We start from the raw sequence: 26,695 nt of genomic DNA, 5'->3' as shown, positions 1-26,695 counted from the left end.
GTCTCTTCCGCCTCCGTCATGGTGGAGACCGTGGTGAAGGCGGAAGGAAAAGAGTGCCCCCACGGCACAGGCCCGCCCACGGATCGGTGGGCCCCGATCGCGGGCCAGGCCACCGTGGGGGCACCCCCCGGGGCCAGATCGCCCCGCGCCCCCCCCCCAGGACCCCGGAGCCCGCCCACGCCGCCTTGTCCCGCCGGTAAGAGAGGTGGTTTAATCCACGCCGGTGGGACAGGCATCCTAGCAGCGGGACTTCGGCCCATCCGGGCCGGAGAATAGCGGGGGGGGGGGGGGGGGGGCCGCCAACCGGCGCGATTCCCACCCCCGCCGAATCTCCGGTGTCGGAGAATTCGGCAACCGGCGGGGGCGGGATTCACGCCAGCCCCCGGCGATTCTCCGACCCGGCTGGGGGGTCGGAGATTCTCGCCCTATTATCCTCGCTCACATCAGTCCCGGATCCGCTTACATAACATGTGCTACAATAATCATGACACCAATCAGTTTATTTTCTTAACTCAAGTTGGAGGGTTTGGAGGGTTTGGATGTTTGGTTAAGGGTAACCTCAATGGAGGTGGGACAGTTGTACAGTTGACAGTGTTGGGTGTTCTCTGCATTATATCCGCACCCCCCCCCCCCCCCCCCCGTGAATGTACCCAGCAGCCACAATCAGTGTGGTGAATGTATTCACCATAATGCATGCATGATACCATAACCTGTGACCTATGACCTGGAAGTGGAGATATGAACTGCTTCCAGGTACTGTACTGTAACCCCGGTATGGCTCCGCCTCTGGCTCCGCCCACACCGGGGCATCTATAGGCCGGCCTCTTGTGGGCAGCATTCATCTGTACTACTTACTCTGGCTAGGCAAGTTCATGACTAATAAAGCCTTATGTTCACTCGCTCTCGCTGCCTCTCTGTGGATTGAAGGTACATCAATCAGAAAACCCCGTTGATCGCAGTGGGACAACGTACACCCAGCTTGTAATAAAAGCAGAATCACTGCGGGTGCGGGAAATGAAAACAGACATCGGTGGAAAACATTCAGCAGGTCTGGCAGCATCTATGGAGAGAGCAACAGACGTTTAGAGTCTGTAAGGCTCTTCTTCAGAGCTAAACATAGATACATAGAAGATAGGAGCAGGAGCAGGCCATTCGGCCCTTCGAGCCTGCTCCGCTATTCGTCACGATCATGGCTGATCATCCAACTCAAAAGCCTAATCCTGCTTTCTCCCCATAGCCTTTGATCCCATTCTCCCCAAGTGCTATATCCAGCCGTCTCTTGAATATATTCAAAGTTTTAGCATCAACTACTTCCTGTGGTAATGAATTCCACCGGCTCACCACTCTTTGGGTGAAGAAATGTCTCCTCATCTCAAATGGTCTACCACGAATCCTCAGACTGTGACGCCAGGGGCGTCATTCTCCGACCCCCCAGCGGGTCGGAGAATGGCCGTTGGCCGCCGTGAATTCCGCCCCCGCCGGTTGCCGAAGTCTCCGCAGGGAGAAAAGTCGGCGGGGCGTTAATGGCGCCGCTGACGTCGGAGAATGGCACGGGTCTGCGCAAGGCATCCGATTTTCGGCCTGCCGATATTCTCCCTTCCGGATGGGCCGAAGTCCCGTCGATGTGATGACCGTTCACATCGACGTAAATCAAACCTCCTTTTCATCGCCATGACCCTGTGCTCCAGGTTCACGCCGACCAGCGTGGAGGTGAGTGACGGCCTGGGGGGTTGGCTCTGGGCAGGCGATGGCGTGGCCGCAGTCTGAATGTGTGGGGAGAGGTGTGTCTCGGGTTGTGTGTGTGTGTGTGCGGCGGGGGGGGTGGTTAGAGTGGGCTGGGCTCCGGGGGAGTGCCGGGAGTGGGGTCCGTGCCGGGGAGGTGGATGGGGGGGGGGGGGACGTGCCGGGGAGGGGGATGGGGGGTCCGTGCCGGGGAGGAGGATGGGGGGTCCGTGCCGGGGAGGGGGATGGGGGGGGCCCGTGCCGGGGAGGGGGATGGGGGGGGGGTCCGTGCCGGGGAGGGGGATGGGGAGGGCCCGTGCTGGGGAGGGGGATGGGGGGTCCGTGCCGGGGAGGAGGATGGGGGGTCCGTGCCGGGGAGCGGGTTGGGGGGGGGTCCGTGCCGGGGAGGCGGTTGGGGGGGTCCGTGCCGGGGAGGGGGATTGGGGGGGGGTCCGTGCAGGGGAGGGGGATGGGGGGGGGGCCTGTGCCGGGGAGGGGGATGGGGGGCCCGTGCCGGGGAGGGGGATGGGGGGTCCGTGCCGGGGAGGAGGATGGGGGGTCCGTGCCGGGGAGGGGGATGGGGGGGGGGGGGTCCGTGCTGGGGAGGGGGATGGGGGGGGGCCCGTGCCGGGGAGGGGGATGGGGGGTGCAAGTGAGTTGGTCCACCTGGCCAGGTGCCAGCCTCCAACAGTTGGACCCATGCGGTCCATGCCACCTGGCTGGGGGGGAAGGAGGGGATATGGGCAATGATGACATGTCGTCGTTCCCCCCCCTCCAGGCCATCATGTTTTCCGATCAGCCAGCGATGTTGGCCGCCGTGGCGGCAGCCGCTAATGTCCATGTTGCCCTGGATGAGGAGGAGGAAGAGGAGCGTGCCAGAGAGGCGGCGCAGGCTGCCGCAGAGGGGCAGGCGGCAGCCGCCCAGGCTGGAGGGACACCTGACTGACAGGACGAGGAGGGGGAGGAGGACGTCGCGGCCCCATGGCAACGGAGGCACCCGAGGGCGCCCCGTGTGTACCGGCCCCGGCAGTCATACCAGGACCTCACGGACCGGGAATGCAGGAGGGGACTCCGGATGAGCCGGGAAACCGTGGCACACATCTGCCACCTGCTGGCACACCTGTCACCACGTGGCACTGGCAGGGGACACCCTCTCCCCGTGTCTGTCAAGGTTACGGTGGCCCTGAACTTTTATGCAACGGGGTCATTCCAGGCACCGAGTGGGGACCTGTCCGGCATATCGCAGACATCGGTGCATCGGTGCATCCGGGCAGTGACAGATGCCCTATATGCCATGGCGCACCGCTACATCCGCTTCCCTGTGGACCGGGCCAGCCAAGATGCCCGGGCCGTGGGCTTCTCTGCCGTGGCCGGGTTCCCCATGGTCCAGGGCGCGATTGATGGGATGCACGTCGCCGTGCGGCCACCTGCAGATAACAGGGCCGTGTTCACCAATAGGAAGGGGATCTATTCGATGAACGTACAGGTGGTCTGCGACCACCGCATGATGATCCTGCAAGTCTGCGCCCGTTACCCAGGCAGTGTACACGACTCATACGTGTTGTCGCGGTCATCCATCCCCGGCATGTACGAGGGACGCCATCCCCGGCTGAGGGGCTGGTTGCTGGGCGACAGGGACTACCCATTGCGATCGTGGCTGATGACGCCTGTACGGAGGCCACGCAATGAGGCGGAGAACCGCTACAATGATGCCCATGTAGCGACAAGGGGAGTGATAGAGAGGTGCTTTGGCGTGCTGAAGATGCGTTTCAGGTACCTGGACCTCTCTGGGGGCGCCCTCCAGTATCAGTCAGGTAGGGTCGGCCGCATCATTGTGGTGTGCTGCGTCCTGCACAACATAGCCCAACAGAGGGGCGATGTGCCGCAGGCAGAGGAGGGCGGAGTGGAGGAGCAGCAGGGAGAGGCGCAGTCCTCCCCAGATGAGGGGGATGCGGGTAATGGTCAGGGCAGACGGGGTAGACACAGGCGGGTGGCTGTCCACCGTTACCGGCTGGCCCAGCGGGCACGGGACAGACTGATAGCCGCCCGCTTCACTGACTAGATGGGCGTGGGAATCGGGTAGTATGGCCACAAACCGCACACCATGGCAACAGCCGACCACCCACACCCCCCACCCATCCACCCACCCAGCACCCTCACCCCCCCTCCCCAACCCCACCCACCCCACCCGCATGCACACACCCCCCCCCCCCCCCCCCCCCCCCCCCATTGCCGATCCACCTGCGGCACAACGGGCCGGACTCACCCAGTTGCGGGTGGACGCGTGTCTATCGCAGGCCATGGAGGATGATGACAACCCGCCCTGCGGTGAGCTCCTGGCTCTACATCGTTGGACTATGTCTGACCCATGGCCACAGTACCACCATCCACCCGGACCATCCCTGCATGCGGCTGTGACACTGCAGCGCACGGTCCCGTCCTCTGCCCGGGGGATGTTGATGGCGGCCCAGGGGGAAGGGGGCAGACTCACCTGGGGCTGAGGTAAGACCACCCCTCACACACACACTTGCGCTCAACGTGCATGACACCCCCGCACGCTTTGGACAGAGCACAAAGGCAGCTTCTGTAGGTGTAACATTGACTTTAATAACCAAACGGGTTAATGCACGTGCCCTAGCCCCTAAAACTCATCTGTGCCCTGCACCCGCGCCAACTTACTCAGTGTCTAATTGTTTGGCCTTATGGGCCCTTTGACTACGTCTACGTGGTTCCCCAGACGGTACAGCAGAACTGGAGGTGGACTCCTGTGATTCCTGCCCTCTGACACTGGATCCCTTTGGCAGCCGTTTCCTGGGGCGTCCTGGCCTAGATGGGCCAGGCTGCGGCTCGGGCGACTGGGATGGCGAGCTGCCAGCCTGTCCTGCCCGTTGCCCACCCGATGCACCTGGGACGGAAGGGGGGGAGTCCGAGGTGTCGCGGTGTTCCGGGACCTCCCCTATAGGGGGAGTCGGGACGGACCACACCACCTCCTCCTCCCTCGGGGTGCCCGATGGCCCCCAGGCCTCTACATGGGTGGGGGATGCGAACGGACTGGCCATCCGACGCCCCCCCAGCATCTGGCGCTGCCAGTCCTGGAGGCCCGTGCTGGTATCGACAGGGGTCTGCAGGTTTGCAGCCATGGAGCCCAGGGGGTTGGCAAGCCCTGTCTGTGACAGTGCGACGCCGGCTCGCACATGGTCACTGGCGCCGATGCTCTCAGCGATGGCCTGCAGAGGCTGGGCCATGGCCTGCTGAGACTGGGCTATGGCCTGCTGAGACTGGGCTATGGCCTGCTGAGACTGGGCCATGGCCTGCTGAGTCTGGGCCATGGTGTTGAGCGCCTCTGCCATCTGGCGCTGGCACTGGCTCATGGCCTCCTGTGAGAGGGCAGCCATGTCCTGGGCCACAGACGCCGCCTGCACGGAAAGCCCCAGGCCTCGCAAACCTTTCCTCATGTCTGACACGGTCGCACCCATTGCCTCCACCGCGGACGCCACCCGTGCGGTGTCGGCCTGGGTGGCACGCATGACCGGCACCACTCCCAGCTCCTGGACGCGGGTGGACTCCTCCACCTGCCACCGCAGCCGCCGCAAGCCACCTGTCACCCTATTCGCTCGTCTCCGTGTCGGTGGTTGCATCGGATCTATGTGTGGGTGTGGTAACTCCAGGAACCCGGGATCCATCTGGGCGGCAGATGTTCGCTTGGGCTGGGCTGCCCTCCGACCGCCCGGCCCCTCTGCTGCTCCTACCTACACCTGCTGTACCGGGACGGCTGTGTTGTGTGCACCAGTGAGTGTACCAGACGCCTCATCACTAAAGTGCCCAACCGAGGTGAGTGTTTCTGCGATGGTGGAGGGTGTTGGTGACAGCAGTGGCGTTGTGTCGTGCTCTTCGTCCCACTCTGAGTCCATGGCACTTTGGGGTGGGGATTCATCTCCACCCATCCACTCTGAGTCACTGTCTGGTATTTCGTCTTCCTGGGTAGTGCTGTCCCGGGTAGGGGTGTCCTGGGTAGTGCTGTCCCGGGTAGGGGCGTCCTGGGTAGTGGTGTCCTGGGTAGTGGTGTCCTGGCTCGGCTCGGCTGTGACGGGGGCCTGTGGCTGCCCCCCTTGTCGCTGGGTGGCACACGTCCTGCCTCGTCGCTCCCGCACGTGACGGGGGTGTCGTCTCCCTGTTGCTCCAGGTCTCTCCGTCTCCCGTGGTGTGCGAGGGGCACCCTGCGGGCGTCGCATGCCGGAGGGTCCGGGTCTCTCCGTCTCCCGTGGTGTGCGAGGGGCATCCTGAGGGCGTCGCATGCCGGAGGGTCCGGGTCTCTCCGTCTCCCGTGGTGTGCGAGGGGCATCCTGCAGGCGTCGCATGCCGGAGGGTCCGGGTATCTCCGTCTCCCGTGGTGTGCGAGAGGAATCCTGCGGGCGTCGCATGCCAGAGGGTCCGGGTCTCTCCGTCTCCCGTGGTATGCGAGGGGCACCCTGCGGGCGCCGCATGCCGGAGGGTCCGGGTCTCTCCGTCTCCCGTGGTCTCCGAGGGGCATCCTGCGGGCGTCGCATGCTGGAGGGTGCGGGTCTCTCCGTCTCCTGTGGTCTCCGAGGGGCATCCTGCGGGCGGTCTGCATCTGCGGGGATGGGTGCCTCGATGTTTGCTCCTGCGATACACAATGAAGCATGCATGGTTAGACACGCAGGCAGTGATCAGGTGATATGGGGGAGGGGGATATAGGGGAGGGGGGATATGGGGACGGGCGATATGGGGACGGGCTGTCGGTGGCTCACTTGCTAGTACGCCCCCGACCTCTGCATCAGCAACCTCCCGGTCGTCAGGTCCGCCAGCCAGTTCCAGGGCCCTTTCCTCGTGTTCGGTCAGTGGCCTCTCATCAGCGGGGCCTCCTCCAGTCCTCACATGCTCCCTATTGTTGTGTGCGCACTTCTCCTGTGGCGGGGGGGTGGATGGGGATGGTGGCAGGGGTAAAAGGCAGCAGTGTTAGGCAGGTATATGAATGCACGCCATCGGTTGCGCGAACATTGCAGAGGTTAAGGTTAGGGTTGGATTCACTTGGGGATATGGGGGATATGGGGGAGGGGGGATATGGGGGAGGGGGGATATGGGGGAGGGGTGATATGGGGGAGGGGGATATGGGGGATATGGGGAGGGGGAATATGGGGAGGGGGGATATGGGGGAGGGGGGATATGGGGGATATGGGGGAGGGGGATATGGGGGAGTGGGGGATATGGGGAGGGGGGGATATGGGGAGGGGGGATATAGGGGAGGGGGGATATGGGGGAGTGGGGGAGGGGGGATATGGGGGAGGGGGATATGGGGGAGGGGGGATATGGGGGAGGGGGGATATGGGGAGGGGGATATGGGGGAGGGGGGATATGGGGGAGGGGGTGGTATGGGGAGGGGGGTTATGGGGGATATGGGGAGGGGGATATGGGGAGGGGGGATATGGGGAGGGGGGATATGGGGAGGGGGATATGGGGATATGGGGAGGGGGGATATTGGGGATATGGGGAGGGGGATATGGGGGAGGGGGGATATGGGGGATATGGGGAGGGGGGATATGGGGGGATATGGGGAGGGGGATATAGGGGAGGGGGATATGGGGGAGGGGGATATGGGGAGGGGGATATGGGGGATATGGGGGAGGGGGGATATGGGGGGGGATATGGGGGGAGGGGGTGATATGGGGGGAGGGGGATATGGGGGATATGGGGAGGGGGGATATGGGGAGGGGTGATATGGGGGAGGGGGGATATGGGGAGGGGGATATGGGGGAGAGGGGGATATGGGGGAGGGGGATATGGGGGATATGGGGAGGGGGGATATGGGGGAGGGGGGATATGGGGGAGGGGGATATGGGGGAGGGGGTGATATGGGGATATGGGGGAGGGGGATATGGGGGCGGGGATATGGGGAGGGGGATATGGGGGAGGGGGGATATGGGGAGGGGGGATATGGGGGAAGGGGGATATGGGGAGGTGGATATGGGGGAGGGGGGATATGGGGAGGGGGATATGGGGGAGGGGGTATATGGAGAAGGGGGATGTGGGGGAGGGGGGATATGGGGAGGGGGGATATGGGGGAGGGGGGATATGGGGGAGGGGGGATATGGGGAGGGGAGATATGGGAGAGGGGGATATGGGGGATATGGGGAGGGGGGATATGGGGGAAATGGATATCGGGCAGGGGTGGGAGGCTCACCCTGCCTGCTCTGACGAGGTCGTTCACCTTCTTGTGGCACTGGGTGCCTGTCCGTGGTGTCAGGGCCACAGTGGTGACGGCCTCTGCCACCTCCCTCCACAGACACCGGCTGTGGCGTGGGGCAACTCTGTGGCCGTGCCCGGGATTCAGGGCGTCCCTCCTCTGCTCCACTGCATCCAGGAGCGCCTCCACATCCCGGGAACCTCGGGGCTGAGTGGCGGCCAGCCATCCGGTCGGGTGTTCCGGTCGGGTGTTCCGGTCAGGTGGGGGGAGCAGCGCGGCCTTATGAGCCGTCACGCCGTGCGCCGTGTATGACGCTGCACGGCTGTGAACCACTGCGCAGGCGTGGATCCCGTTACGTCGCTGCTAGCCCATTTCGGGCCGGAGACTTTTGACCATTTTTCCGACGTGACGCAAGTCGGATTTGCGCCGTTTTTTGCGCCGATCGGCGGACTTTGCGCCGATAACGGAGAATTTCGCCCCTGGTTCTGGACACACCCACAATCAGGAACATCCATCCTGCATCCATCCTGTCTAGTCCTGATAGAATTTTATAAGTCTCGATGAGATCTCCCCTCATTCGGCGGAACTCATAACCTAGCCCGTCTCCCCGTGTGTGCGTGGGTTTCCTCCGGGTGCTCCGGTTTTCTCCCACAGTCCAAAGACGTGCAGTTTAGGTGGATTGGCCGTGGTAAATTGCCCCTTAGTGTCCAAAAGGGTTAGGTGGGCTTACTTGGTTACGGGGATAGGGTGGAGTCATGGGCTTAAGTAGGGTGCTCTTTCCAAGGGCCGGTGCAGACTCGATGGGCCGAATGGCCTCCTTCAGCACTGTAAATTCTATGATTCTGTGACCCCCAACTCCACTTTCCTGCCTTATCCCTATAACCCTTAATTTCCTTATTGAATACAAATCTGTGTCTCTCAGCCTTGCACAGCCTGCAATCCTCTGCGGTAAAGAATTCCACAGATTCACTTCCCCTCTGAGGAGAGATTCCTTCTCCTCTCTGTCTTAAATGGATGACTCCTCACTTTGAGATTCTGCCCTCTGGTCCTAGACTCTCCCACAAGGGGAAACAACCTCTCAGCAGCAACCCTATCAAGCCCCATGAGAATTCTCTGGGGGCGATTCTCTGAGCCCCGCGCCGGGCCGGAGAATCGGCGTAACCGCGCCACGATGCCGGCGCGCGGTTCTCCGAGGCGCGGGGAATCGGTGCCATTTGCACCGGCGTGTTTGGCGCGGCACGGGCCGCTCGACTCGGCGGGGCCGCCAATTCTCCGGCCCGGATGGGCCGAACGGCCGCGCCGACACGACAGAGTCCCGCCAGGGCCATTCACCCCTGGTCGCTGCCGGCGGAAACTCTGCGGGGACGCTCGGGGGGGGGGGGGGGCTGTGGGGACGGAGGGGGGCTCCTTCACCTGGGGGTGGGGGTGGTGCTCCGTTGTGGTCTGGCCCGCGATCGGGGCCCGCCGATTGGGGCCCACCGATCGGCGGGCCGGCCTCTCCCCCCCCCCTCCGGGCTACTTCCTGACGCGGGTCGGCCCCCTGAACACCGATCCCATGTTGTGACGGGGCCGGCGCGCGTAAGAAGTTCCCCGCGCATGCGCAGGATCGAGCTGCCCCCAACTGCGCATGCGCGGATTGGCGCGGTGCCCATTTGGCACCGCGTAAGGAGGCTGGAGTGGCGTGAACCACTCCAGTGCCATGCTGGCCCCCTGTGGGGGCCAGAATAGGTCGTGCCCGGGCCCCGTTCGCGGCGTCGTGGCCTCAATATCGGAGAATCGCCCCCCATATGTCTCAATAAGGTCGCTTCTCATTCTTCTCAACTCCAATTGAGATACAGGCCCAGCCTACTCAACCTCTCCTCACAAGAAAATCCCTCCATACTCGGGATCAACCCAGTGAACCTTCTCTTGACTCCCTCCAATGCGAGTTTCCTTAGATAAGAAGACAAAAACTGTTTACGGTATTCCTGTTCCTAATCAGGTATCACTGTGCATTATCTCTGGCAAACAGCAAACTTTCAAACATTCCTTCTGTACGTAGCAATGGTGTAATTCTCCTCTTGCTTTGGGAGTTAAGGGGAGGTAGGAGTGCCTCCAATGGCAAGAGGCCTTTCAAACATGGCAACATTTGCAAGAGGTACCCCCACACGGAATGGTTTGAAGTTTTATTGACAACCTCAACTGAGGAAACTTTTTTTTAAACAAGCTGCAGCATTAACCACACTGCCTCAAAAATCAGAGGGCATTTACCAATCTCATCGCTTCAAGGCTGCATCATATTCATCATTTACAGGTAACTTTGAAAGATCACTCAATCATGTACTGGTTCATAAACCCGTATCTCTCTTATGAAGATGGTCCCTTCAATAAATGTTTAAATATTTCACTTGCCCATTATCATATTACTTTGCAAAATGTACCCGCTTATTAGGAATGTTAGCAATTAATGAGATGCCATCAAATTAATTAGATTTTGGTGACTGCATTTTTTTGTAACCATTATTTATCTGAGGAAGGAGCAGCGCTCCGAAAGCTAGTGTTTGAAACAAACCTGTTGGACTTTAACCTGGTGTTGTAAGACTTCGTACTGTGCTCACCCCAGTCCAACGCCGGCATCTCCACATCATTATTTATCTAGTCAGAGAAACTGAATAATGGAAGAGAGGACCCGAAATTCTAACTTCCCCGTTTTTTTTCACCTGTGAGGGGTCCCTTCTTCGGCCCTTGACGGACTGACCAAGGTTCGAAAATCGTTTTAATCGGGTCTTCCATCCCTTTCTTAATTGCGACAAGTCACACAGATTTGTCTCGTTGATCATTTAATCTGGTTAATGATGTTGTTACTGTCGGGGAGTTTATCCATGATAATGATAATCTTTATTATTGTCACAAGTAGGCTTACATTAACACTGCAATGAAGTTACTGTGAAAATCCCCTACCTGCCCAACTCCGTCGCCTGTTCGGGTACACGGAGGGAGAATTCAGAATGTCCAATTCACCAAACAAGCACGTCTTTCGGGACTTGTGGGAGGAAACCGGAGCACCCGATGGAAACCCACGCAGACACGGGGAGAACGCGCAGACTCCGCACAGGCAGTGACCCAAGCTGGGAATCGAACCTGGGACCCTGGTACTGTGAAGCAACAGTGCTAAGCACTGTGCTACCATGCCGCCCTAGCCACAATTGGATGAGGGATCTGGGGCCTTCTGAAGAAGAGATAAGCCCCAAGTCCAGGCAGCAACCGGTGAGGATAAGTCCAATTTTAACCCAGCGGTCAATTCTTATCTCACTGGGCTATCTTCAGGGAATCTGTTCTATCACAAGTACACACCCATAGCTTGCGTCAAAAGGGGGGGGCGACATGAGTGTTATCTGGAATGTTCCAGAATAAATAGATTTATCTCTCTGGATCTGCAGCACACGTTATAAACATACATGGGATAAATATTGGCCAGGACACCAGAAAGAATTTTCCCTGCTGCCTCAGCCCAGCTATTTTCTCCTATTTTTTAAACCTCGTGTCAGCAGCTGGTGTGGCTGTACATTCACTGGGATTGCATGGCTACAGCACACTCACTCTCCGTTTGAGTGCCAGGGTTAAGTGTCTTATTTTGTCCTTCAGATGTGGGGGGCGTTAACAAGGCTGCGTCTTATTGTCCTTGCGCGTTGACCTGGGAAGTGAGCGGATGATTGGTCTCGCCTTGATCTGTGACTGTACTCTGTGCAACCAAAGATTGTCTTTGAAATCAAGCAGAGGGAACCTCGAGCTCGAGCATAAGGGGTTAATCAGGTCACGTGGGACCAGGGGTCAGTCATCAGCCACACGTGAGCAGTCATGGCGAGTTCTATTCTCTGATGAACGTCATTTGTGCTATTATGACAACTCCATAACCTCTTCCTGCTGTCAGATCAGCAATTACTGAATTTCATAGAATTTCATAGAATTTACAGTGCACAAGGAGGCCATTTGGCCCATCGAGTCTGCACCGGCTCTTGGAAAGAGCACCCCACCCAAGGTCCACACCGCCACCCTATCCCCATAACCCAGTAACCCCACCCAACACTAAGGGCAATTTTGGACACTAAGGGCAATTTTGGACACTAAGGGCAATTTATAATGGCCAATCCACCTAACCTGCACATCTTTGGACTGTGGGAGGAAACCGGAGCACCCGGAGGAAACCCACGCACACACGGGGAGGATGTGCAGACTCCGCACAGACAGTGACCCAAGCCGGAATCGAACCTGGGACCCTGGAGCCGTGAAGCAATTGTGCTAACCACTATGCTACTGTGCTGCCCCAATGCCCCGTGCTGAAGAAGGATCAGATATTTATGTGGGGTCTTTCACAACATGGGGATGGCCCAAAACACTTTCTCTTCCTTCTCTTGATGCACTAAGGCAGACTTGTTTATGATATAAATTTAAAATACCCAAATCATTATTTTCCCCAATTAAGGGGCAATTTAGCGTGGCCAATCCATCTACCCTGCACATCTTTGGGTTGTGGGGGTGAAGGTGGAGGAGACAGTTTCTGGGAAATAAGGATACTTGTCTGAACTGTTTTTTCCTATCGGGAGAAATTAAAGACATTAATAAGGCACATATTAGACAACTGGAAAATGGTGAAGTGGAGCAGGCTCGATAGCTCAAGAATCCTCCTCATATAAGATAAACACTCGGTGTCCGGGATAAGAACATAGGGGCAGGAGGCGGCCATTTTGATCCTCAATGTGAACATGGCTGATCTGACTTGTGACATTAACTCCATTTTCCCTAGGCAGCATGGTGGCGCAGTGGTTAGCACTGCTGCCTCACGGCGCCGAGGTCCCAGGTTCGATCCAGGGGCAGCACGGAAGCATTGTGGATAGCACAATTGCTTCACAGCTCCAGGGTCCCAGGTTCGATTCTGGCTTGGGTCACTGTCTGTGCGGAGTCTGCACATCCTCCCCGTGCGTGCGTGGGTTTCCTACGGGTGCTCCGGTTTCCTCCCACAGTCCAAAGATGTGCAGGTTAGGTGGATTGGCCATGATAAATTGCCTTTAGTGTCCAAAATTGTCCTTAGTGTTGGGTGGGGTTACGGGTTATCCACGGGGATAGGGTGGAGGTGTTGACCTTGGGTAGGGTGCTCTTTCCAAGAGCTGGTGCAGACTCGATGGGCCGAATGGCCTTCAATTCTATGAAAATTCTATCCCGACTCTGGGTCACTGTCCGTGTGGAGTTTGCACATTCTCCCCGTGTCTGCGTGGGTTTCGCCCCCACAACTCAAAGATGTGCAGGGTAGGTGGATTGGCCACGCTAAATTGCCCCTTAATTGGAAAAAATGAATTGGTTGTTCTAAATTAAGAAAAAAAAAACAACTCCAATTTCCTGTCTGCCCCCAGCCCAACCCACCATAACCTTGACTCTCCTGTAGATCCAAAATCCATCTAACGCAGCCTCGAATATATTCAACGACCCATCCTCCGCTGTTCTTAAATCGCAACAATCAATGACGCTTTGAGAGAAGAAATTCCTCTTTCTCTCCGTCTTAAATGGGAGGTGCCTTATTTTGTAACTGCAACCCCCACTCATTCTGCCAATGTTTACGTGGGTACCACTACGTAAACCAGACATCACCTGCTCAAATGGTGTGAGTCCTGATAACGAAAACTTAAAAATCCAAATAATCTTATTTTTTATTCATTCATGGGACCTTGACCACCGGAATTCCCCCCCTAAATCCCACGCTGTGCCAGCGTTTATTGCCCATCCCTAATTGACTTTGAGGGGGCAGTTAAGAGTCAACCAAATTGCTGTGGGTCTGGAGTCACATGTAGGCCAGACCGGGTAAGGACGGCAGATTTCCTTCCTTAAGGGACATTAGTCAACCAGATGGGTTTTTACAATGGCAGGGTAGCACAGTGGTTAGCACAGTTGCTTCACAGTTCCAGGGTCCCATGTTCGATTCCTGGCTTGGGTCACTGTGCGGAGTCTGCATGTTCTCCCCGTGTCTGCGTGTATTTCTTCCGGGTGCCCCGGTTTCCTTTGCTAAGCAAAGATATTAAGGGATTTGTGCTCAAGGCAGGTATATGCTGGGTCACAGATCACCCATTAATGGTGGGTCAGGGTTGAGGGGCTGAATTGCCTATTTCTCTTCCTCTGTTGCTGTGTTCCTATTCTATATTTTATACATCGTGATCAGTCTACCTTTCCCTCCCTTTGCGTCGCTGGCTAGACCAGTACTTATTGTCCATCCCTAATTGCCCTCAAGAAGGTGGTGGGTGAGCCGCCTTCTTGAACCGCTGCAGTTCCTGAGGTGTAGGTACACCCACAGTGCTGTTAGGGAAGGAATGCCAGGATTTTGACCCAGCGACAGTGAAGGAACGGCCGATACATTTTCAAGTCAGGGATGGTGAGTGACTTGAAGGGGAACCTCCAGGTGGTGGGGTTCCCAGGTATCTGCTGCTCTTGTCCTTCTAGATGGTAGCGGTTGTAGGGTTGGAGGGTGCTGCCGAAGGAGCCTTGGTGAGTTGTTGCAGTGCTTCGAGCTCCTCACTCAGAAGGGGAAGTGCTACCCACTGAGCCACAGCTGGTAAAGCTGCTGTGCAATAAACAATGAAATGAAAATCGCTTAGTGTCACAAGTAGGCTTCAAATGAAGTTACTGTGAAAAGCCCCTAGTCGCCACATTCCGGCGCCTGTTCAGGGAGGCTGGTACGGGAATTGAACCGTGCTGCTGGCCTGCCTTGGTCTGCTTTCAAAGCCAGCGATTTAGCCCTGTGCTAAACCAGCCCGATGTAAGTGAATTGCAACAGAGTCCCGTGTCGAGCGTGTTTAGCCGGGTTTTTCCCGGTGCACGCAGCGCCGAGAAACGGCATGCTATCTAATGGGATGTTGTTCGGATCCGGGGCCTCAGTGGGGAACGCTCCACCGAGGCTGCGCTTAGTCCTGTTTGCGGCACTGAGGGACTCCGCTCACCAGAATTCCTCAGTGCGGGTGGAGATCGGGGCACCATTTTTAAATGGCATCCAGATCTCTTGACCTCCCCCCAAAGCCCCAACTCACCTATAAGCGGGTCCTCGTGCCCGCCCACACCCCGTCTCACATGGACAGGGCCGATCCCCACCACAGGAAAAATGCCAGCCTGGCACCACCAACCTGGCACCCTGGAAGTGCCACCTGGGCATTACCAGACTGGCACCCAGTTGACACTGCCAGAGTGCCAGGCTGGCAGTGGCTAGGTGGCACCGGCAGTGCCAGGGTGCTACCCTTCTCAGAGGGCAAACACCTGAGTGCCTCCGATCCTCCTGGGAGACCCCGAAGTGCCTTGTGTCTTCTCCCCATTTGCGGGGACCAGCACTGAATGCCGCTCACCTGAGGTCTCCAAGGCAAAGGGGTTAGATCCCAAGGCCTCGGTCGATCAAGTGAGCACGCACTAGAGCGAGACTAGTTGTCTCACTATAATAATCAGAGTTGCCAAATGCTGATTCCAGCCACAAAGGGGGCCAGGATTCAGGTTGCGACATCCTGTGCATGGTAACACAGTGGTTAGCACTGTTGCTCCACAGCGGCAGGGTCCCAGGTTCGATTCCCAGCTTGTGTCACTGTCTGTGCGGAGTCTGCACATTCTCCCCGTGTCTGCGTGGGTTTCCTCCGGGTGCTCCGGTTTCCTCCCACAAGTCCCGAAAGACGTGCTGTTAGGTGAATTGGACATTCTGAATTCTCCCTCGGTGTACCCGAACAGGCGCCGGAGTGTGGCGACTAGGGGCTTTTCACAGTGACTTCATTGCAGTGTTAATGTAAGCACACTTGTGACAATAAAGATTATTAAAGATTAAAGAGATCCTGTTAGATCTCGCAAGGCATGGGGAGCCAGGTAGATCCCGGTCGTGGGATCTCCCGGCATCTACCAGTTTCGCCGCACCCCCGTTCACCCAGGAGGGGGGGGGGGCAGCCGGGGGGCAACAGCCAGTAGATCAGTGTCCAAGATTTTCCTACACATTCCACTGTAGTTTATCTCCCTCTCTCAGGCTCTCGCTCCCTCTCACTCTTTCTCGCCTTGTCTCTTGGTGTCTCTCTCTCATTCTGTCTCGCTCTGTGTGTCTCGCTCTGGCTCTCTGTGGTGAATGTATTCACCTAATGCATGGGCTGCCTGTATAATGGTGTGACCTATTGTGACCTAGGACCTGGAAGTGGTGATACGAGCCTCTTTCAGGGACTGTACTGGAACCCCGGTGGACTCCGCTTCTGGCTCCGCCCTCACCGGGGCCATATATAGGCCGGCCACCTGTGGGTGGCACTCATGGTTAATGAAGCCTAATGTTCACTCACTCTCACGGTCTCACAGTGAATTGACGGTATAACACTCTCATTTTCTCTCTCGCTCCTTTTCTCGCTCTCTCTCTCTCTCACTTTCTCTCTCTCGCACCCTCTCTCGCCCTCTCGCGCCCTCTCTCTCACACTCTCGCCTCTCCCTTCTCGCTCTCTTGAATTTGGGTCAGATTATGTCATGTTTGGCCTGCTCCAAACATTTGGGTTAACCAGTTCCCTGGTCGTTTACTGTTTCCAATGTTGTTTCAGACTGTTTTCATTTGTGTCAAGATTAGTTTTGTATCAAAAATAAGTTCCTGTGCATTTAAACCTCTTTCGAATTGATGTTTGGTAAAAAAGCGATTTTGTTCTCAAAGACTTGAAAGATAAACAAATTGCCTTGGCTATTAATGTCTCCAAACAAAATGCATCAGAAGGGCCTGAGAACGAATCTGCTGTCAAAGGTCAATGATATAGGAAGCCTTTCCCAGGGCAGTCAAGATACATATCTGAGAAATCAAACAGCATAGACGACCAGTCGGGATTTGTTCACAATAACTTCCGCACACGAGAAACATAATAGTCCGCAGCAGCGTCTGATGATCTGAAAGATTGGGAGGTCCCTCTGATGTGGGGCAAAGATGGGAAGTTGTTTGTAACGCTGGGTGCTTCCTGCGAGCTGCCCCCTGGGAGCATTAAAAAGGGAAGTTATTAGCTCAGGAAAATGCGCCATTTTGGAGTTTTTGCAATTTTTAAATACACAATTCCCGGAGTTTTCCTTTTGTTTCTGCCAACATTTTCAGCATTTTGGCTGAAATGGGCTTTGTTGGCAAGACAAGGGTATCTTCGTGTTCTTGATTTTGGCAATACCGTTTCTGTGGGTGGGATTTTTGATGCTGCATGTGTACAGTTTGGGACTAGAGCAGATAATTGTTATATTGTTGTTATATTTTCTTTGTTGTCGCAAAGGGGAAAGGTACCGAGGTGTCCACACTCTGGATTCTTGTAGAACACGGTGAGAGCTTTATTAAGGGTGTTGCTCGTGCAGTCGAGGGTGGTGAACGCCCCAAAACGCGCGCAAACATTCTGCTGACGTCACTACACACCACGTGATGCAGAGCCAGCAGGAATGGGCAGCACAGTGGTTAGCACGGTTGCCTGACAGCTCCAGGGTCCCAGGTTCGATTCCTGGTTTGGGCCACTGTCTGTGCGGAGTCTGCTCGTTCTCCCCGTGTCTGCGTGGGTTTCCTCCGGGCGCTCCGGTTTCCTCCCACAGTCCAAAGGCGTGCAGGTTAGATGGATAGGCCATGCTAAATTACCCCTTAGTGTCCAAAGGTTAGGTGGGGTTACTGGATTACGGGGATAGGGTGGAGGTGTGGGCTTAAGTAAGGTGCTGTTTCAAGGGCTGGTGCAAACTCACTGGGCCGAATGGCCTCCTTCTGCACTGTAAATTCTACGATTCTATGAATCTTCTCCGCTGTTCTGAATCTTGCGAATACTTCATCAAGTTTCTCAATGGTCTGCTCAGTCATTGCTGTATCTTGTGCATTCTTGAATGTCTTTGTACTTGAGATGCAGGTGCGCCAACCATGAGCGAAAAATAGAAAATATTGATTAATTGTTCTACAGGGTCATGCTTGACTTTTAACCGCAATTGTGATGAAGCATTTTCATGCTGCTCCGACATGTGATACCGGATATCGTAAGTGTGCGCCGACAATATCAATGATCATCTTTGCAATCTGCTAGCTGCCAAAGACGGTATACCTTTATACGGGGCGAAGATTGTATTCAAGGATCGTTGATCTGCCAAAAGGTTGAAATGATGCCCATCAAGGTAATGGTGGAACCCTCTTACACGGCAAATGATGCTCAAAGCTCCTTTTTCTAGCCGGGCGTAAATCACTTCTGCGCTAGTTAGGGCGTGTGAGGCAAATGCTATCGATCGTTCCTCTGCTGAAGGCATCATGTGCGAGCCGACTGCACCAACTCCAGAGGGTGAGGCATCGCAAACAAGTTGCAACTTCATCTCGAGATTATAATGACAGCCCTGACTTCATTAAAGCTCCTTTCACTTCATTGTGTGCATTCTCACATTCTCCTGACCAGTGTACAAAGGTGAGATGGTTGCACAATTGTAGCCTTGTTCGTTGTGGTATCCATTTTGTGGACCTGAGCTCCATCCCTCGCGGCAAATTCCACAGAAACGTTTGGGGTGAAATCATTCACAGTCAGCAGCTTCCTCTGAATAGCTTCCCTGCAGAGTCCACAAACCAGCCTATCACGAAGAGTGTCATCAAGTGTTGTGTCAAATTCGCAATATTTAGCTCATCTTCTTGAAGACGGGACAAACTAAAATGACTACGGCGGTGGAAGCAAAACAGTTTAGAGAGAAATCTCCCTCGAAGGTTTTCATTAATTCAATATTGGACTTACCTCATGGTTGTGCTGGGTGAATAAGATTCTGTAGCATCCGATGTTTGATTTGCTATTAGAAGCAATTGGAATCTTTCCTCATAATCCTCTGCCACCACATCCACGGCGCCCGGTTTCCCGCCATTTTTGGACCCCAGCTCCTGGAGCCTACACCGCCTCTCTTCCAATTTTAAATGCATGTAGAGAGGGTGGGGGTGGGAGGGTCCCTTTGTGTGTGCGTGGGAGATCCTTGCTTTTATATTTACTTTTGTTTGAGCGGGACGGCCAAGGTTGCCACAGGGTGGGCTCATTCTGAGCCAGTTCAACATCGTGGGACCCAACTCCAGCGACTTGTTCAACTAGTTTTCAATTCCAGATTTTATGAATTGAATTTAAATTCCTCCAGCTGCCGCAGTGGGATTTGAACCCGTGTCCCCCGAGCATCACCCTTGGCATCTGGGTTATTGGTCCAGTGAAATTACCACCGGGCCACCATCTTCCCCTATGCCTTCTTGTATAGTGTCCCATAGGTCTCCTTGTCCAACTTGACTACTCGCTCTAGTGCCGTCAGGGATTAGTGGACATGGACGCCAAGCTCTCTCGGTCCTCTTTGTCTCTCAGGGCGCTATTCTCCCCCCCCCCATGCCGGGTGGGAGAATCGCCGGGGCGCCGCGCGAATCGCGCCACGCCGCCCCGACCCCCGCACGCGATTCTCCCACTCCCCGGAAACCAGCGGCGCGCGATTCGCACCGGGCCCCTCGGAGAACCGGCGAGCGGCGATTCTCCGGCCGGATGGGCCGAGCGGCCGCTACGACACGAAAGGTTCCCGCCGTCGCCGTCCACCCCTGGTCGCTGCCGGCGGGAACTCTGCGGGAAAGCTGGGGGGCGGCCTGTGGGGGGGGGGAGGGAGGCTCCTTCACCGGGGGTGGGGCCTCCGATGGGGTCTGGCCCACGATCGGGGTCCACCGATTGGCGGGCCGGCCTCTCCCCCCCCCCCGGGCCTACCTCCTTTTACGCGCGGCTCCAGAACACCGGCTCCATTTGGTGAGGGGCTGGCGTGCGTAAGACGTTCCCCGCGCATGCGCAGGATGGCGCGGCCCAACTGCGCATGCGCAGGATTGGACTGTCGCAACTGCGCATGCGCGTGTTGGTGCGGCGCCCATTTGGCACCGCGTAAGGACGCTGGAGAGGCATGAACCACTCCAGCACCGTGCTGACCCCCTGTGGGGCTGGAATAGGTCGCGTCCGGGCCCTGTTTGCGCCATCGTGAAACGCGACGGCGTTCACGACGGTGCGAACACTTGGCCTCAATATCGGAGAATCGCCCCCAAAGTGTTTCTCTGATGCAACGCCAAACGCAATTTAATGCCAAGGCTCTGAGCGGAGGGGAGTGTGGCGTCGAGTGTCACAAAGGGAATTCCGAACCTTTATGATGCAGGGAGCTGAAGGACTGTCGCGAGTGGGGCAGCAATGAAAACAAGGATGCTCCAGAAGCCAGAATGGGAGGAGTGTAAAGATTCCCAAGGATGTTGGAGGTTACAGGCATAGCGAGGGGCTGCGAGACAATAGAGAGATTTGAAAAGAAGGACGAGAAGTTTAAATTTGAGACTTTGTTAGACGGGAAGTCATGTGAGAACACACAGGGAGGCTGAATTAAATTAACCTGAGAGAAATGTAATAGGGGGCAAGAGTTTAAGAAACTAAGATGTTGTCAGATATGAATTGGATGGTGTGGTGTTCTTTGTGTTGCTTAATTCAGGATGGTTGGCGTAGTGCTCACAAGGACCACAAAATAGTTTTAACTTAAACAAAGCTAAATTTATTAACACTACTAATTTGGATTCGACACATACTCCTAAAGAATACACAATTGGTTATTACATTAAAATACACTCATCTACAGCTAATCTTTATACTGATATAAACTATGATTTGCTCTCACTCACACTATTTGTACTTCTGATTCTCTCTAGCTAACTCCTACACACACTCTCCCCCAAGGCTCAGCACTACTGCCTTATATATGTGTAACTGTAGCTCCCTCTAGTGGCTACTCTAGACACTTTATTAACCCTTGCAGTTCTTACAGTCATGATAATACCACAAAGGGGTGTGGCTGTACTCGAAAAAGACTCATTTCACAGGAGATTAGCTTATATTATTGGAGTATTTAGTGGCCACAGACCAGTCTGAGGTGAGGGGTTAAGAGATGCTAGTTTTATTATGAGGTAATAGTATGGACAATACTCTTCAGATCCCAGCCAGGTCTGAGGTGTCAGTTCCAAACCTGGTCGACCTTTATATTAAAGGTTGTTAGAGTCCAATTGGGATCCCCGCCTCTAATCGGGGGAGCTTGTACCCAACGAAGCTCACAGAGAGGCTCATTACTTCTACCCTGTAGGTCTCGTGCGGGTTACAATAGAGTAGAAACATTGTGAAACAGATATTTATTAAGTTATCATTATTACAAGTCCAAATCACCACACGGTTAAAACCAAGCCTACACCTTTTAAACTCCATTGTCACTTTTTATATCGTTTGCTCGCTCCACGCTTTGGGAACGCTCGTTTCCTGAACCCTGAATCCTGTGCTGAATGTTTGGGGACATTTTAGGAAATGAATAACCAACGCACTTTAGCATGAGAACATGCAAGCTGTGGGGAGACAAGCAGATTAATGAGTTTGACTTCCATTTAACAAGTCTGTACAGTGCACATACCTGTCCATAATTGCTCAAGTACCGCGCTCCTGCATTGTACAAACTAGGACAATAGCAGAGAAAATCTAAACACAGTGTGCGGCCCTTTATAGAGAACACTGCATGTTATGTCAAACAACACTTCGTAAATGAGTCCCTCTTCAAAACTTTCCACTTTGCTCCATTACGTCCTCAGGAACTCATTCCCAGCTTCACGTAGGAGGAAATTCCTGAGATAATCAGATCTTTTAAGGTTCTGATTTTAACTCCCCCCTTGTCTAGGGTGGCCACTGCAGAGAAGGATATTGGACACCAGACCCCCCGGGGCCAGATCGCCCACCCCAGGACCCCGGAGCCCGCCCGCGCCGCCTTGTCCTGCCGTTCAAAAGGTGGTTTGATTCTCGCCGGCGGGACAGGCATTCCAGCAGCGGGACTTCGGCCCATCGCGGGCCGGAGAATCGCCGGGGGGGGGGGGGGGGGGCCGCCAACCGGCGCGGCGCAATACCCACCCCCGCCGAATATCCAGTGCCGGAGAATTCGGCAACCGGCAGGGGCGGGATTCACGCCAGCCCCCGGCGATTCTCTGACCCGGCGGGGGGGGGGGGGTCGGAGAATCCCGCCCATTAACTCTGTTCCTTTGTCCATTGCTCTGACCGGCCAGGAATTTGCAGCACTTTCTGTTTTTACCACAGTACATTTGAACAGATGGATCACTATGAGGACTCAGACGCACAGTTATCTATTTGAATGCTATATTGTCTATTATGTAATTAACTAAATTAGCACGTGCTAATTAAGTCTCTTCATATGTTATCCCTAATGGTGTAATAATTACACTTTTCATGTTTTAGGAAAATTAGACTTATAGTTTCTTGGAGTAATTAGGAGAGTCTATTTTCAAATTAACCTAATTATTATGAGTCAATGAGGTCTATTTAATACAGCTCATTTTAATGTTGCCCCCCTCCAGCCCCCATCAATTTGAGGCTTTGACATTGTGAGGCAACCCGCCTTGAAGTCCCTCCGAGAACTGACTAAGCGTATCTTTGCGTGGCAAGGAGTATTTGTGCTTCTTTGCTTTGCACCATGGAATCACAAGCTGAACTTTGGAGCAGGAAGTTCCAAGTGAGTTCCCTATCTTGGCTACATCATCTGGAAAACCACCAAGTTAAAGCTGTGCCATTAAGCAAAGGGAGAGGACCACGCAGTCCTCTGTACATGTTGCAGCCGTTGGATCCCCCATTGACCAAGAAATCCTGGTGCATTACAATCTTGAACTGGAGGCTGACTTATTTCAGCTTGCTCAGCAACCTAAACATTAACCGAATATATATATTGAGCACCATTGGAATAAAATCTTATTGGCTGTACTCCTTCAAAGGGATTGTCCGTCTGGGATTAGTCCTAGTCTTTCTCCCCTTAACATAAGAACATAAGAACTAGGAGCAGGAGTAGGCCATCTGGCCCCTCGAGCCTGCTCCGCCATTCAATGAGATCATGGCTGATCTTTTGTGGACTCAGCTCCACTTTCCGGCCCGAACACCATAACCCTTAATCCCTCAAAAAACTATCTATCTTTATCTTTAAACCATTTAATGAAGGAGCCTCTGCTGCTTCACTGGGCAAGGAATTTCATAGATTCACAACCCTTTGGGTGAAGAAGTTCCTCCTAAACTCAGTCCTAAATCTACTTCCCCTTATTTTGAGGCTATGCCCCCTAGTTCTGCTTTCACCCGCCAGTGGAAACAACCTGCCCGCATCTATCCTATCTATTCCCTTCATAATTTTATATGTTTCTATAAGATCTCCCCTAAGTTCAAGTTTGAAGTTTGTTGAAAGGAAACAAATTGCACGGAATAATTGGATGAGGTGTGATAGCGAAAATCGCACCCCCCATAGAACCAGCTCCCCCCCCCACCCCCCCCCCACCCTCCAGCAATGGAAACTCCACCGCCCCACCCCCCACCCCACCTGACCCCCGCATGGCATCTACTCATGCAACACCCATCCCCACGGAACACATGCCCCATCCCCCCACCCAGCACTGCCCTGACCGCTAGCACTGAGTCCTGCCACTGCAGTGCCAGGGGTACAACGGATGAAATTACAGAGTTCCTCGGGGAAGTAGATAGTCTTAATCCAGACCACTGGTCAGTCACGGTCCAAGTTCAAGGGTTCGATACTATTTTAAAAATTGATACCGGATCTACGGTTAACGTATCAGCAGGTGAGTTCGATTGGATTCATCCATCAAACATCAAGTTGCAAGGTCAAGGTGACATTGAGCTTCCAATCAAAGAATCAAGGAAGCCAGAGAACACCCATAGTGAAGAAGGAAGCCATTCGGCCCATTGAGTCTGTACCCAGTCTCTAAAAGAGCACCCTACCTAGGCCCAATCCTTCGCCCTATCCTGGTTACCTCACCTAACCATTGAACACTAAGGGGTAATTTAGCATGGCCACTCATCCTAACCAGGTAACAGGCAGGGTTATTGTTCCTCTCGGCTACAAGGGGCGACAGATTGTTGGTTCTATGTCCTTCACAATCAACATGCATTCCTATTGAGTGGCATAATTCTAGGAATCCTGGAAAAGCCAGATGATGCTCATCGTTTGAATGACTTGCTGCCTTTCAGGCAGCAGCCTTCAATGTTTTATTTAGAAGCAGTGAAAAGTCAGCCTTCCGGAGTGGAGGAAGTTCACATGCTCAGCAGGATTTTTCACAGAGACTCCGTCCACTAGGCCCCGGGCAGAGATTGAAGTCATGAGCCGCTCAGTTCTTCATGAAGTAAGGTCAGAGGTGGAGGATACAGACGGCACTGGACAGACGGTGACCATCCCGATGACGACCCGCCAGGCCTGAACTGCCTCTTCCTCGAGAGCGATGAGCGAGAATCCCCTGCGGTACTGAGTGATCTCTTGGAGGTTGAGGTCCGAGAGAATGTTTCATCTTTCCCGCTGAGGGATGTGCCTTGTGAATCCAGCCCTTTATCCCCTGTTGTCCACGAAGAATCTTCCACAGAGACTGCTTTGCCTGAGGCCAGCTTATAGTCATAGAATTTACATTGCAGAAGGAGGCCCATCGAGTCCATAGCGCATCACACCGCTGAGAGAGCTGGCATCTATACTTCAGTCCCAGCTGAAAGTCTTCCTCTCTCCAGAGCTGGAGATCAGCGCAGAAGCTACAGCAGAATCTTTAGCACATCTGGAGCTGTACATTCCCATACAGCAGTCTTGCCCCCCAGAGCACATGGTTTGCAGCAGGGTTTTTTCAAAGTGCAGGTCGTGACCCACGGGTGGGTCGCGGGGGGGTGGTATCAGGAGGCTTACGGAGTCATTGGTCCCGTGGTGGGTCCCGATCCCTGGGAGAAGTGGCCAATGGCCACTGCCGCCTTTTGAATGAAAAGAAATGTGGCTTTGTGCAGCCAGAAGCGGCAGCAGAGAACAGGTTACGCGCCCCGGCACGTACATCTGACGTTAAGCGCCCTCCATGTACGTGCTTTTGGTGCCAAATCACGGAGCAAGTTGCTTCCATTTTCTACCTGTTGGCAAGAGATTGACCAGGTTGTTGCCTGGTATGGAGCGCATTAGCTATGAGGAGCGGTTGAATAAACTCGGCTTGTTCTCACTGGAACAACAGAGGTTGAGGGGCGACCTGATAGAGGTCGACAAAATTATGAGGGGCATAGACAGAGTGGCTAGTCAGAGGCTTTTCCCCGGGGTAGAGGGGTCAATTACTAGGGGGCTTGGTTTAAGATGAGAGGGGCAAGGTTTAGAGTAGATGTACAAGGCAAGTTTTTTACACAGAGGGTAGTGGGTGCCTGGAGCTCGCTGCCGGAGGAGGTGGTGGAAGCAGGGACGATAGTAACATTTAAGGGGCATCTTGACAAATGCATGAATAGGATGGGAATAGAGGGAGACGGACCCAGGAAGTGTAGAAGATTTTAGTTTAGACAGTCAGCATGGTCGGCACGGGCTTGGAGGGCCGAAGGGCCTGTTCCTGTGCTGTACTTTTCTTTGTTCTTTGTTCTCTGTACAGAGCTCCTGGTTAACAGACACCAAAGAAGAAACTTAACTCAGGAACAAAGCAGTATAAAGATGATTTCTGGAGGTATGGTTTTGTCAATTGTGCCCATGAAAATAAGCTTGCAAAGCCCATGTATGTTATATGCAGGGACGTACTGGCAAATGAGAGGAGAGGTTTCATATTTTGAAAGGGAAGCAGTGGGTGAAACATTTATTTTGGTCGTGAGACCCCAGAGTTGTTATTAACTTAGAGCAGACTCCAAATTAGAAGTCTTTGCTGCTGTACCTGACTTGTGATACCATATTAAAATATAAAGAAAGGTCTTTGAGCTCACTTTCCCACCTACTTCTAAGTTTCAATTAAGCAAAATCCACACACAAATCAAATGCCATTTATTAATAAAGTTAACACAAAGTGGTTTACAGATTTATTCACAAAGTCCTTGGGAGAGAAGCTTTCAGAAGTCAGTCTGAGGAACACACCTCCTTTCCTCAGAACCCAAGCAGACCTCTTAAATGAAACCAAAAGCAGACAGAGGGCAGGGCTGAAAAAGAAACTAAAAACAGATCCAGCCCCTCCCATGAGTGACATCATAGGCTGCCTAGCTGTTAACCCCTTAATCACAGATGTAGCAGACATATAGGGATGGATTCTCCGGTTCCTTAGCTGCGTGTTTATTGGCTTCTGCCCTTTTTCTTTTGTCAAGGGATTTCCCATTGAAGCCACCCCTCGCCGTCGGGAAATGCTCGAAGCCACCCCACACCGTCGGGAAACGTTGCCGGCAAGAATGGATAATTCTAAAGGCCGGGGAATTCCCGCCATAATCTGTGCACCTTAAGCTAAGTTATTTTAATAACATTACTGCAACAGACACATAATATAAAGTATATAAAATATGTCTGCATCCTCCATCACGGTACAGCACAGGGCAGCACAGTAGCACAAGTGGATAGCACTGTGGCTTCACAGCGCCAGGGTCCCGGGTTCGATTCCCCGCTTGGGTCACTGTCTGTGTGGAGTCTGCACGTTCTCCCCGTGTGTGCGTGGGTTTCCTCTGGGTGCTCCGGTTTCCTCCCACGGTCCAAAGACGTGCAGGTTAGGTAGATTGGCCAAGATAAACTGCCCTTAGTGACCAAAAAGGTTAGGAGGGGTTATTGGGTTACGGGGATAGGGCGGAAGTGAGGGCTTAAGTGGGTCGGTGCAGACTCGATGGGCCGAATGGCCTCCTTCTGCGCTGTATGTTCTCTGTTCTATATTGTTATATATGTATTAACAACAAGTACTACTTCTAAACATAGCACTGGAACCAGTGTTCAGGGGCCGCTGTGCTAAGGGGA

This window comes from Scyliorhinus torazame, chromosome 30, assembly GCF_047496885.1.
Source record: "Scyliorhinus torazame isolate Kashiwa2021f chromosome 30, sScyTor2.1, whole genome shotgun sequence".
Taxonomy (NCBI): domain Eukaryota; kingdom Metazoa; phylum Chordata; class Chondrichthyes; order Carcharhiniformes; family Scyliorhinidae; genus Scyliorhinus; species Scyliorhinus torazame.
Note: the sequence above shows the minus strand (reverse complement) of the source record.